General features: G+C 42.9%; 1 long non-coding RNA gene across 7 annotated transcripts in view; it reads left to right on the forward strand.

The window, feature by feature from the left end:
* Positions 1–12352, forward strand: part of LOC142602131 (uncharacterized) — a 194375-nt gene that overhangs the window by 141894 nt on the left and 40129 nt on the right. For all 7 annotated transcript variants that reach the window (XR_012835852.1, XR_012835844.1, XR_012835841.1 and 4 more), the window contains exon 3: positions 11733–11874. This is a non-coding gene — a long non-coding RNA (uncharacterized LOC142602131). The remainder of the gene's footprint in view (positions 1–11732; positions 11875–12352) is intronic.

A 12352-nucleotide genomic window follows, 5' to 3' on the forward strand; every position in this document is an offset into this window, starting at 1 on the left:
AGCATGGTATGTTTTTTAATGGCAATGCCGAGGGTCAATAGTTCCCTTTCCACTGTGAATGAGATTCTTAGAAAAATCTTGTAATTTTTATATATTTGCTGGGTTTTATATTGACATGTTTCCATCTACACATGGAACAGGAATTATCTGTGTTAGCAGCTGTACATATAGATGATCCCTGTCCCAAAGAGGTTACAAGCTAAGCTCAAGCTGAGAAGTGTTTATATATAAACAAAAAAGCTGTTTCAAGGAATCAGCATGTGGTAAAGTTACAGTTTCTTTTTTGCGAGGTTATTTGTGAGCACTGTTTCTTAGAAAGGGTGGAGGAAAGAGAACTGAGTGGCTTTAGGGATATTTATGCAGAAAACATAAAGACGAAAGAGCTTGTTTGGAAGTTTGGCTCATTGGTGAGGGATGAACATCCCTGAACAACTAGTAGAAGAAGCTGACATCTTGACAGAGCTCATAGGGATGGAGGGTGGAGGGATAAGGTATTATAAGATTTGAGAGATGCTTGAAGATACTGCTGAATTTTCAGATCTCTGTGATGGGTGGCATACTGGTGAGAAAAAGGAATGGGGCTGCAAGAGAAAGCACGCAACACTGCTTAAACTTGTTGAGCTTACATTTATAGCTAGATGATGAGTTTACATGTATAGCTAGATTATTCACGAGGTAAGCCATGGAAGCGTGCTATAACTTTTGTCTGGGAGAGGCTTTTTCACAGAATCTCTGTATTCAGATAGGAGTCCTTAAGATAAGCAATTTCAAGGAGAGAGAAGAGAGTACAGAAACCAGAAGGGGCATGGAGGTGTGAATTCCAGTGCTAGAAGAGAAAATGTCACCAAGTTAAAAAATCAGATAGCAGTGAGGTGAACCAAAAGGACAAACAGGAGGCTAGGACCAGAGTGATAAAAGATGAAAGGTAGGAGAGTCCTTTTGCAGCAGCACAGCTCATATATGGGACATGTGAATCGTGCTCTCTGGGGAGGGCGTAAAGGATGCAAAAATGTCATCTGCTACGAGCAGCCCCCGCAGCGGAGTTGTTCAGAAACTTTGAAGGTTTTGAATCGGTGTTTCTTGTATAGTGATGCTCCTGCCCACCCAGTCCAGCTGCCTCTTTAAAATCCAGAAAAAAAGAGACATAGTACAAAAAGAAGCCCAAACTATGTGACAGCCAGTGCCTTGCTGACAGATATTAGGGCAATGTGGGACACATTGTTTTCAAAATTCTTCACCTCACCTCAGAGAATTATATTTATTTTGTGGGTCACAAACGAATTTCTTTTGCCTGTCAACCTTGGCCTCATTCTTCATTGCCTCCTTCACACAGCCTGACCAGAAGGCTAGCTGTTAATGATCTGAGCTATTCCAATTTACACATACCAGTGACTTAAAATTCCTGTGTGTACAACTCTCACTGTACTGTATTTCAGTACACTGCAGGCAAACAATCCCATTGTCTCCCATATGTTTCGAACAACAAACATAAAACAGGTGATTAAACTCCATAAACAAACAGGGTTTTCCCAGCAACAAATCAACACCTCTCCACCTCTGGTATTTGTGGAATTTGATAAGCCACCCACTTTGCTCCCTCCCCATTCTTGTTATGTCTGTCCTCAGCCTTCTTCATCTTTTATCCCCACCCTGTTTCACCCAGTCTCCAAAGGCAGGCATTCATTGTTAATTAACTGCTGAAACAGTGCAAGCAGCTTGGTTCATGGGATTGAGATGGGAATGGAGCTTTAGTTCTGAGTTTAAACTGTTTTGAAAGGCCTAAAAGGCATATTTTCTCACTCAGGAGGAGTGAGGGAGGCAGGAAGGAGTAATACATAAGAGAGAGAGAGTTAGGGAATGCAACTGGAAAACCTCAAACCAGTAAATTAAGACACATGTCTTAATCAGTTTGAATGATAGGTTTTTTAAAAAAAAAATCAAAGGTTCTGGTGTTTCTGGTACTTATGTGCTCCCAGACGTAAATACTTGCCTTGTATAATGTTTCTGGGCCAGACACCGGTCTCAGTCAGAGTGGTGTAAATCTGGAATTATTCAGGATTAGTAAACACTGCCTTCATACAGGAGTTATGATGGCATAACAAATTAGCTGCCTCTTATTGTGCTGGCTTATCAAGAGTACTTAAAATTGCAGGAATGGCCAAAATAGTCAGAGAAATTGTCAAAAATTACTCCCCATTCACTTTCAGTCAATGTTTGCTAAATATCTTGCGCTGATAAATTACTGTATTGCTTCCACATACAGAAGTTCCCATCTTCCTGTGCTGTCTTATCTTATAGACTCTGTTTTCTATTATTGACAAAATGAAGCCATTAATACGTGTTCAGATTCCATCTCTACCAGCAATAAGCTGAGTTTTGGATAATCGAAATACTACCGCTACCTGATTATTCCTGTTTAAAACGCCCAATCGACTGAGATGGCTCAAAGTCTGACTTGAGATTGTCCTCACTAATTTTAGATGCAGATTCCAGTAAGAAACATTCTTGAGGGGTTGATATTTCTATTCTGATTGTTGAGGCTATAGCTGCATCCACAGTAACAACAGTTGTTCAATATTCCCATTGTATTCTGCCTAATTAGAACATGATCCGTAGTTATCCCCAGAAATCCATATTGTATTCAGCTTATTTAGATCTAATGTAATATTAATAACTCTTCCATGCAGTACCCTGCAGTGTTGCAAATACATTTAGCCTGTGTTGATCAGAAGTGAAAGCGTTTCATTCCATAAAGAAATTAGGAGCTCTACTGCTGTCAAATTCAGCGGTTAAATGAAGCAGAAACTTAGTTCAAAGGCCAACTCCTGGAAGCATTTTCCTTTGCAACATTTCAAGAAGCAATACTTCCCTTTTGGGATTGTCCAGGAGAACATGCTTATAAACTAAATGCCATGCCTTTTTAACAATGACAAATATTTCATGTCTAGTAAAAAAACCAGAGTGTGTGAATTGGGCAAACCAAAAGGGAGAAATTCATTCAAAGGACTTTTTGCGGCACTGCCTGTCCTGGGGGAGGGCTGGGACTTGGGCAGTCCTATTCTCTCCTGTAAGCAGCATCCACATGATGAAATGCAGGGATTCCCTTCCCACTCTATCAGGCAGCTTGCCCTGAGGCCAGGCACGTTAGTCCTGCAAACTCCTGGATGCACCTAAGGAGTAAGACACGGAGCGAGAGCAGGTCGCAGAGAGGCCTCGTGTCTCTGCAGATCGCTCTTGTGGGGCATGATCTATTCCCAGAGCAGCATGGCTTTCCCCAAACTGTATTCCCCTGCTGCCTGCTTTTCCTTTTCCTCTTCAGCTTCCTTCTTCTCTGATGTAGGTACAGAGCATAATACCTGCGAGGATCCGGGCACTGTCGTAATTGTAAATAATAATCACCAGCACAGTAATGAAAGGGCGAAGGATCGGGATTTCTGGCTTCTGTTCCTTTGGAGTCTTGGGTGTTCTGCAAGTCTTCTTTAGATGTGCTAATAAGGAGCGAGATGCTGAACTTGAAGAACCCAGATTTAAATAATTTGACCCACAAGCGCAGATATAGCAGATAGTTTAAGGGATTTATCTGGGAGTCTTTTCTCAGGTGAGGAGCAGGCACTGCTGTACCCTGAAGGTGTCATGCGGTTAATCTGCCCACGGCTGCCTCTCAGATCCCGGGCTGCTCTAGCTGAGGTTCCTTTCCTGTCTGCAAGGGAGCCCGGCTTATCACCAACATCTGAAATGTCGTATGCTTTACCCAGATCTTTTCACCAATCACGGGGGTGTTTTTAATCACTCTGAACAGGAAATAGCATGCTGCATTTAAATACTGTATATAATTATCATGGGAAATATAATTAGCAGGCGTAATTAAATGGGCTTGACTGCATATCAGACTGTTTCTCGATTTTTCACTCAATCCAGCTGTTTCTCACAAGCTCTTTACTTTGAATACTGGTGGTCTGTGATGGAACCTCTGCACAGAATGAAGAAAGAATTACTTCTTTAAAAGCTATTCATTTAATCTAACTAGGCCAATTTATTTAAATGCAATCATGACATTTTCCAATACAACCTCCTTTACTTATTACTTTAGATGCTTCATTTTGGAATGTCTAGATTCATCAAAAATATTCCAATTTGAAGGTTTTCTAAAACCCCAAGTGTATAAAGTCACTGATGGAGGGGACTGGCTGTTTATTATGCGTTCGTTTAATGTGTTGCACAATGGAGGTCTGATTCTTGATTGGATTCTCTTAAGTGCTACCAGTATACACAAATAAATAACGATGATAAAACAAGAGTGGTTAATTACTGAGTACAGTGTTGGTTTATGATGATATTTTTTCTTCCTGCTCAGAACTGAAGCATTCTGAATTACTGGAGAAAATATTCTGTCTTCCCTCCAATAAAGGACATAGGCTCCACAATACTGCAGTAGTGTTACAAATGTTGGGAAGGATATGCTGAGAAAATGAGCGTAACTATACATTTATTTTAAAAATGGTCCTTTTTTTTGTGTCAGTGCCTGATCTTTGGACTGAGTCATGTAACATGGCTGAAGCAATTGAACAGTTTGGTGTCAGCAAATGAGGCAAATCCATACCCTCCCCTTCCCGAGCAGAACGCTGCCTTACGCTGGGGCTGATGCTATGGGACCCCTTAGCAACCTGATTCAGCTCCCTATGCCAGCAAAACCCTAAACTTCTTTTTCTTTTTTTCCTGGATTGTCTGAATGAGCTGAATCAGCTCCCAGAGGAATCAGATGAGCACTAACGTCAGCGACGGGGGCATGCAGATCTGTCCATGCAGCTGCTGGGGTGGGGGGACAACCCGCGCCCTTTCAGCAGGAGCGGGCACCCGGAGTGGTCCAGCAGCCTCCTCTGACTCCACTCATCACCGGGGTGGGGTGGTGAAGGGAAAGGCTATCTGAAGATTGCGGTACAGCATCTCCGCAGTCAGGAATGTTTGAGACGTTCCCATGCGCCAACGTGCTTTGCTGAATGACGCTAATTCTTAAAGCGAAATAAACCCCACGACTATTGGGTCAGTTTTTTTCACGGACCGTGCTCATAGCCCTTTTTTGACGTACCTGTATATGATTTCAGCACATGGACATAAGCGGCAGCAGAAAATGCATTTTAAAGTTCTCCATTCAAACGGCCAGACTGCAGAACATTAAAAGTACCCTGTGACTTACCTGCCAATTCACATCTCTTCCAACAAGTAGAGAATTCTATTATTTGGTCCACAGATAAAATGTAATGGTTAAATATTTTGTTCCATAATTTTGTCCAGTGAGTAAATTTGAGGAAGATCCAATATTCTCAAGAATATTCAGTGGCCAGGGAAAGAAACTAGTGTAATAAATTATTAGTGCAGGATGTGTAATTACAGATAAAATGTACTAATTATAATTGTAAGGCATGATCACATTATCATAAATAGTGGATGCGTGAGCTATCAAATCACCCAGCTGTATAAATTTGATTTGTATCAGGCCTGAGCACTGAATTACATTTCTATTAACTTTGCTAGACACCACGCTATGCAGTTTATGCTAACATTATGCCAGGCAATACTTGATGGAGGACTAAGTTAAATGGTACGGATGGACAGTACCTGATCTAGTGGGAATCCTGCCAGTGAAAAATTAACCTCTCGACAGATTCTTGAACAACCGAGACCATGAGAATGATCTGTAGCATTTTTGATCTGGTAGTAGCACCTCTAACCCCAGATTTACTGTAATGTCAAGCCACAGCCCGGGTACGTCGTTCAGGTCTCAAAACCCTGCGTAGCGGGAGCCGACTGCATCTTTTTCACAGAGAAAGGGTGGTTAAAGAAGGAAATAGCTTCCTCGTGCCCACTGGAGGATCCAGGACTCCACACTTGTAAACCATCTTCATCAAACCCACGGGCTACGCTGTGTTCTTGGAACTTTAACAAATACTAAATACTCTATGTCTTACTGAATAAAATAAAAAGAAACTGGAGAATGTATGGCTGATATAATTACTTAATACCAAAATACTTAGAGAAGCTAATTTCCAAGGTGATGGAAAAGCAGAAGTTTAATTTATAGGCAGAGTGAAAGAATTTAGCTATCTTATTTCTTCATGACAAAAGCTACAAATCTTTTCTCACGCCAAGTGTAGGGGAAAGATTTGACTTAAACAGAAGTAGTAAATTCAATACAAAGTTTCTTCTAAATGAAAGATGTCAGACAGCTTTTCCAACGTGTGACTGGAGTCACTATTTCCTGCAGTCAAGGGAGAGAAGCTGGCCACAGCACTTTACAGATAATTAGCTGAAGAGGACATGACGCTGAGCATCGTCTGCCACTTCCAACCAAAGATGCCTGACTGACCTGATAACCACAGAGTAGCAAATGGCAGTCGAGATAATTAGGGCCCCTCTAATTTGCCTGGTGTCAAAAATGCCAAACCCCAAATTCCACGGTTTCTTCTCTAAGCGTACAGTAGGACTAGTCAAAACAGCTATAAATACATTTCCCCTGTATCTGCACATTCCATAAATAGTACAAATATAATTTTATAGAAATAACTAAGACTTGAATAGTGGGATTATCTGCTCGGATTCAGACAGTTGTATAGTTTAAATTCTGCCATTAGAGTGTGAACTTGGAAATTATTATCGAGTATAAATCAAGTCTTGCTTTTACAGCAAAACCATGTGCAACAGGGTGCTTCCTTATTCATGAACATGCTGACATACTCTGGCAGCAAACAAAACTTTTCAAGAGCAGAGATCATCCTGCTTCCACTGAAACCAGTGAGAACATTGTCGCTCCCTTTGAGAAAAGAGTGACAGTGCCCTCTTTTATATACTTTTTAAAGGCGCTTTCTTTTTTTCTGCTTTTGTTGCATTTTTCTCTACTTCTTGAGAGATTATTTCATAATATTGTTTGTGTTCACCCCTTTGTAAGTACTTGTACTAGGTTAGGTCTTTTCAGGTAATGAGAAACCAGAGAAATTAATTTTACATCAGATTGTGTCCTGTGTGATTGCATAAGCACATCCTGATCAGATGGAGACAGTAAACACTGGGTGCCCAAAGAGGGAGCAGATGCCACAGAGCTGCCAGACCTTCCTGAAGGAATAAATGGGAGCCAGTCACAGCAGAAGGAGCAGCAGATCTTTCATTCCCTTTGGGGAATCCTGGAAATCCCAGTGCCTCCTGAGCCTGTGGAGCGCCTGCACGTTTCAGCAACCAAAAAGAATTAGAGCAATGGTCCGGCCACTCACTGGGCAGGCGTTGACTCCAAGATGGTAGCTTGTGGAGAAGGAGGACAGCGGCTAGGTATGGAGCAGCTTGTCCATTGTGAACGTACTTTTTATTTTATGTTAGGATGAAGTATGCGTAGCTCACTTGGCCAGCTTCCATACTTACGGCTTGTTCATTATCCTCTGAAGTCATCAATCACTTTTCTGTTCGCTTCAGTAGGAGTTGGATAGAGTTTTTCTGGCAGTTTATAACATCTATTTTATCTGTCTTCTGTCGACGCTTAGTTAGTGCTAAATTGAAGTTAAATAGATGAGGATAAAAATTGCTGTGTATGAGAAACTCTGTTTTTTCAGAGACTTAGTGATTAGAGCACCAGTCCAGATGCTGGGGGACAGGTCGGTTTTGTGTACAAGGGCTGGAACTGATGTCATCCATTTGTAAGCTGGTTCAAGATTCCTCAGTATCAAAGGCAAATCAAATTTTAGTGGAGACACTGGACCACAGGTGGACCGAGCTGAAGCAGAGAGCCGGTATGAGAAACCGGGGGAGTTGGGTTTGGTCCTGCAGAGCAAAATGCTGGGGAAAGTGCTGCTGGCAGTGGGCTGCCTCTGCCTGAGCAATAGCCATTGCCCCAAGCAGCTTATCGGGCTAAGGACTCATTGCAGGTTTATTTTTGACTGGGTATCTGACTATTACATGTAAGAACTGCAGATGTGCACATTATACAGCTTCGGTCCTCTCTGTGGAAAAGGTTTTCCCACCTTACCTGAGAGCTGACGTATTTTCATATCCTATTTTCAGTCTCTCAACTGGATACCTGGTCTTCAACCACTTGCCACCAGCAAGAAGCCACCGGTGCTTCATTGACCTGGGTGGGTTTTGTCTGGGCTACCCCTTGCGCAACTGCGTTTGGTTATCAGTGTGATATCGGCAAGGTCCAGTGAGCACCAGATAACGAACAGGGACCAGAAAAGCCAACAATGCTTGTCATACAGCTTGCTATACTCCGTGCAGAGAAAGTTTCTCCATTGCTTGTAGCGGATTGTCACATGTAAGAGAGCCCACAAAGACAATATGTGAAGATATAATGCTAGCATAGAGTCTAAAAACAATGCTTTTTGGTTTTTTTCTTGTGAAAAAAATGGAAAAATACAGAAAATACTTTGCGGCGTAACAAAAGTGTGCCCTAATATTATTCATCAGATAGAGCACCTATTATGACATCAGATTCTTCTCTGAGATACTGCCAGAGCTAAAGTGACACACACCTTTGAAAGACAAAGTGGTATATTAGCTCCTCTTGCGGTTGAGAAAACACTTAAGGACTAAGTTGAAATGGCAAATTGCTCTCTTGTTAATTATACCTTTAATTCTGGAAATAGTAAATGATTTCTAAGAGTTTATTATAAACAATTGAAAATTGTTTTGCGTACCACTGTGTGGTTAGTTTTACTCAGTATAACTGCATCAAATTATTTAATCTGAATCACCCACTTTTTCTAGGGTAGAAAAAAAAAAAGGTTTGCATTTCAGGAAATGGTAATCAATATTGAAAAGCTGAACCTAATAAAAAGTTGGGTATGGATTATTTGTATGAGAACTACTGTATCCTCAGGGAGGAGGTGTAGGTGTATGTGAGTATACACTTCAGCAGCCCTGTACTAGGAAATGTTCTAATGTTTTACGTTAAGTCCTTTTTTGTGAGTAAAACTTGTGGGGAATGTTATGCCCATTCAAGTAATAAGTAAAGCAGAGAAATCCTTTTCTTCTATAAACAGACTTGGATATGTTGCAGAAACCTGCTAAATATTGATTCTGTTCAGGCTGTTTCAAAATCTGAGAATTTCAGTAGAACCTGGGGAAAGCTTTATGAATTGATTTAGAAAACAAAAATGTATTTCAGTTATTTCAAATTATAGTAACTATCACTTTAAATAATTAAGTTCATCTTCATTTAATTATCTGTTTGAGGGAAGTAACAAAGTATATTTGTGAGAAAAACACATGATAAGGCAACAGGTGTTTTCCTGGAATCCCTTAAAGTGCTATTCCCTCTTTTTCATGTGGTTGTCCCTTATTTCTATTCATAAGAGTGGTCATCTCAGGACAAACATCAAAAAAGGACTTCGTATTCCAAGTCCTTACAATCCAAATCCTGCAGTGATGGAGCCACTGGCTTTTTGGCTTTACCCACGTGTGGGTTTGGGGGTTTTTTTTGCCACCAGTGTGTCTGTGTGGTTTGTACGGTAACACCGGGACAAATCTCGCCCTGTCTGCGGAAGGAGGGTGTATTACTGAGGAAGCCCCTCTCTCCCCGGCGTAGCGTACCACCACTCTGACTTCTCAGCGTCGACACTGGAGAAACATTAATAACTGGTGGGGAAGTGCTGGGGAGCTAATGCAGTTTGAGAAAAAAATCTGAGAAACTTAAATGTCTGTTTTCTTCTTGTTTTAATGTGGCTCTTGTGTGGGGTTATAAACCCATATTAAATATCTTACCATTAAAAATATGTATTCCTTGCTGACTTCTATTCTGCCACTTTTTTTGCATGACCAAGTGGCAATAATAAACACAATTAATTAGGGTTTTTAAATAATTTTGAAATTAAGGATTCAGATAAAATAGGAAAACAACCACCACAGTAAAACGTGGTTATTATTTATATAAGATCTCCTTTTGTTTTTCAAATACAGCTCCGCAATAAAAAAGCAAGGGTGAGTTTTAAGTATTTCTTTCTCCACAGTCGCGACGCAGCGCTCTCAGAAATGGATGAGCTTGCTAAATATCGACACGCTATAAATCACACGACAACGTAAGGCAAATGAGAAATCAGGATACCCAGCTGCAAATGCAGGGGAGTTTAGGCAAGAAAATGAGATTAGTTGAGTTTGAATTTGTCTAGAATAACAGAAACTACATCCCGCCTAATAGCAAAACATCCGTAAGGTCTCTGAAGACCGCGGGCAAGGATTTGGTTTATTTTTTACCTGAAGGACAGACACAAATAAACTGGGAGGGTCTGACCCGGCGTTTTCAATCACGACACGTGTATTTCCGTACCGCGAACAAGATGGAGGGAGGGAGGGGGGATCGCTGCAGCTCCCGCTCAGCAGCGACCTGCGGGCAGGGCTCCCGGGGGAGGTATTCGTGGCTGCGGGGTGCATAAAACAAGGGTTCGGCGACAGCCATGGTCTTTTATTTCCCGACAACCGCACTTTCCCCCGGCATGTGCCGCCCCGTCCCCGCCGTCCCCCCTCCAGCAGCCGAGCAGCAGCCAGGGCAGCCCTCCTCCCCGCATCGCAGAGCCGCACTCGCACCGCCTGGGGTGCGGAAAGCCGCGAGGGACGAGCTGCAGGGAAGGACGGGACGGGGACGGGGAAGGGGACGGGACGGGACGGGACGGGACAGCCCCCGCACCTCACCTCACCTCACCTCACCGCACCGCGCCGGCACGGCGGCACCGCCCCCGGAGCGCCCGCGCCGCTGATTGGCGGGTCCCGCGGGCGGCGCAGCCAATGGGGCGGCGCGGCGGCAGCCCGGCCATTCATGAGAGGCAGCAAGGGAGCGCGCGGGGACCGCCGGCGGTTGGGCTGAGGCTGAGGCTGAGGCTGAGGCTGAGGCTGAGGCTGAGGCTGAGGCTGAGGCTGAGGCCGAGGCCTCCCTGCGCCCATCACCGTGGCGGCCGGCACCGGAGAGACTCTCTCCGTATGATGCCGCGGAACCACTGCTACGGAGCAGAGTAATCCTGCGGAGCCGCTTGTTTGTGTGCTGGAAATCAAACTCTTGCCTTTTCCAGCGCGCGCCTGCCATGAAGTCATTTTTTGGTGCTGATTGAAATCATCTGTTTTCAGTTCTCTGACAAATTAATTGAAGTTTCCTCTGACTCAGGGGCCTTCTGACTTTTGAAGCAGATTTTGTCTACATGCCGTCTCCCAGATGAACGCAATTTAATTTTCTAGGCTTTGAATGAACTTTACATTTCCAGAAAGCCAATGAAAGAAGCATTTGTTCTGGTGATAGCATTTCAGCTTTTACAAATATGGCACAAGAATAGAAGCTTATAAAATGTTGCTTTCACTGCAGCTGATAACCAACTCCAAAAGGTGTTAGATCCTGAGATGCACGGTACCGATAATGGTGCAGGCTATGGGTTGCTTTCTTTTAAGTATATTAAAAGAATGCTCCTTAAAAAACTGCAAGAGCTCTTGCAGAACGGAGCTGGGACAGCATCGAGCCTGTGCCCATTTGATGTGCTGATAAAATAACTACTGATTGAGGACATGTTCCAGTTCAATTTCATTTCATATGGCTAAGCAGGAGTTGCAAAGTTCAGCTAGAGTCCAAATCCCCCTGCCCCCCAGTCCTGTATCCAGGGTTATGACTCGGGCTCCCTAATGATACGGCTTTTTCCACCACTCTCTTGATCTGCCCCTGAGGACTTTTAAAAGTTGCCTTTCAAACATAATGAGACAAATTCTTCTGCTTTCAGGTACCTGAATGTTGCTGCCTGTGACCGTCCTCTGTGTATAGCCAGTATTTGAAAAGTGACTCAACGCAGTAAAGACAAGGCTCTGCCAGGCTTGGAGACTGATGGAGCACTGAAGCTGCAGACTGTTTGCCGTGCTAAGTCTGTACGTATACTCTGCATTTTTCAGTTGTACCTGTTAATTTTCCCTATTTAGAAAAGCACCAAAGCACATCATTAACTCTGTGGGCTACTGCTTTTGTTTACTGGGGTAGATTTAAGCCCATTCTCAAAGTTACGCACGTGCTTATGTAGTTCGCTGAACTGGGAATGATGAGAATTGGCTGTTTTTCCTGGCCCATCTGAGCGTTTCTTCCATTTTCTCCCCCCTTCCATCCAATCTAAAATCCAAATGATTTGTAAACATTGATTAATTTATCTTTGAAACTCTCCTGGGAAATAAGGGTGTTATTTTTCATCTTTCACTCATATAAAATGTAATTGATACGAAAGACTTTTACGAGGCTATCAGGAATCAAATCCAAATTCTGTGCTGTGCTTTAGCTGTGACGACCACAGCTCAGAGGGCGAGGACCTCAACCAGCTCGGACTGACTGCAAAATGTTTATCATGGGCTGACCCTC

This window comes from Balearica regulorum, chromosome 5 (genome assembly GCF_011004875.1).
Source record: "Balearica regulorum gibbericeps isolate bBalReg1 chromosome 5, bBalReg1.pri, whole genome shotgun sequence".
Taxonomy (NCBI): Eukaryota; Metazoa; Chordata; class Aves; order Gruiformes; family Gruidae; genus Balearica; species Balearica regulorum.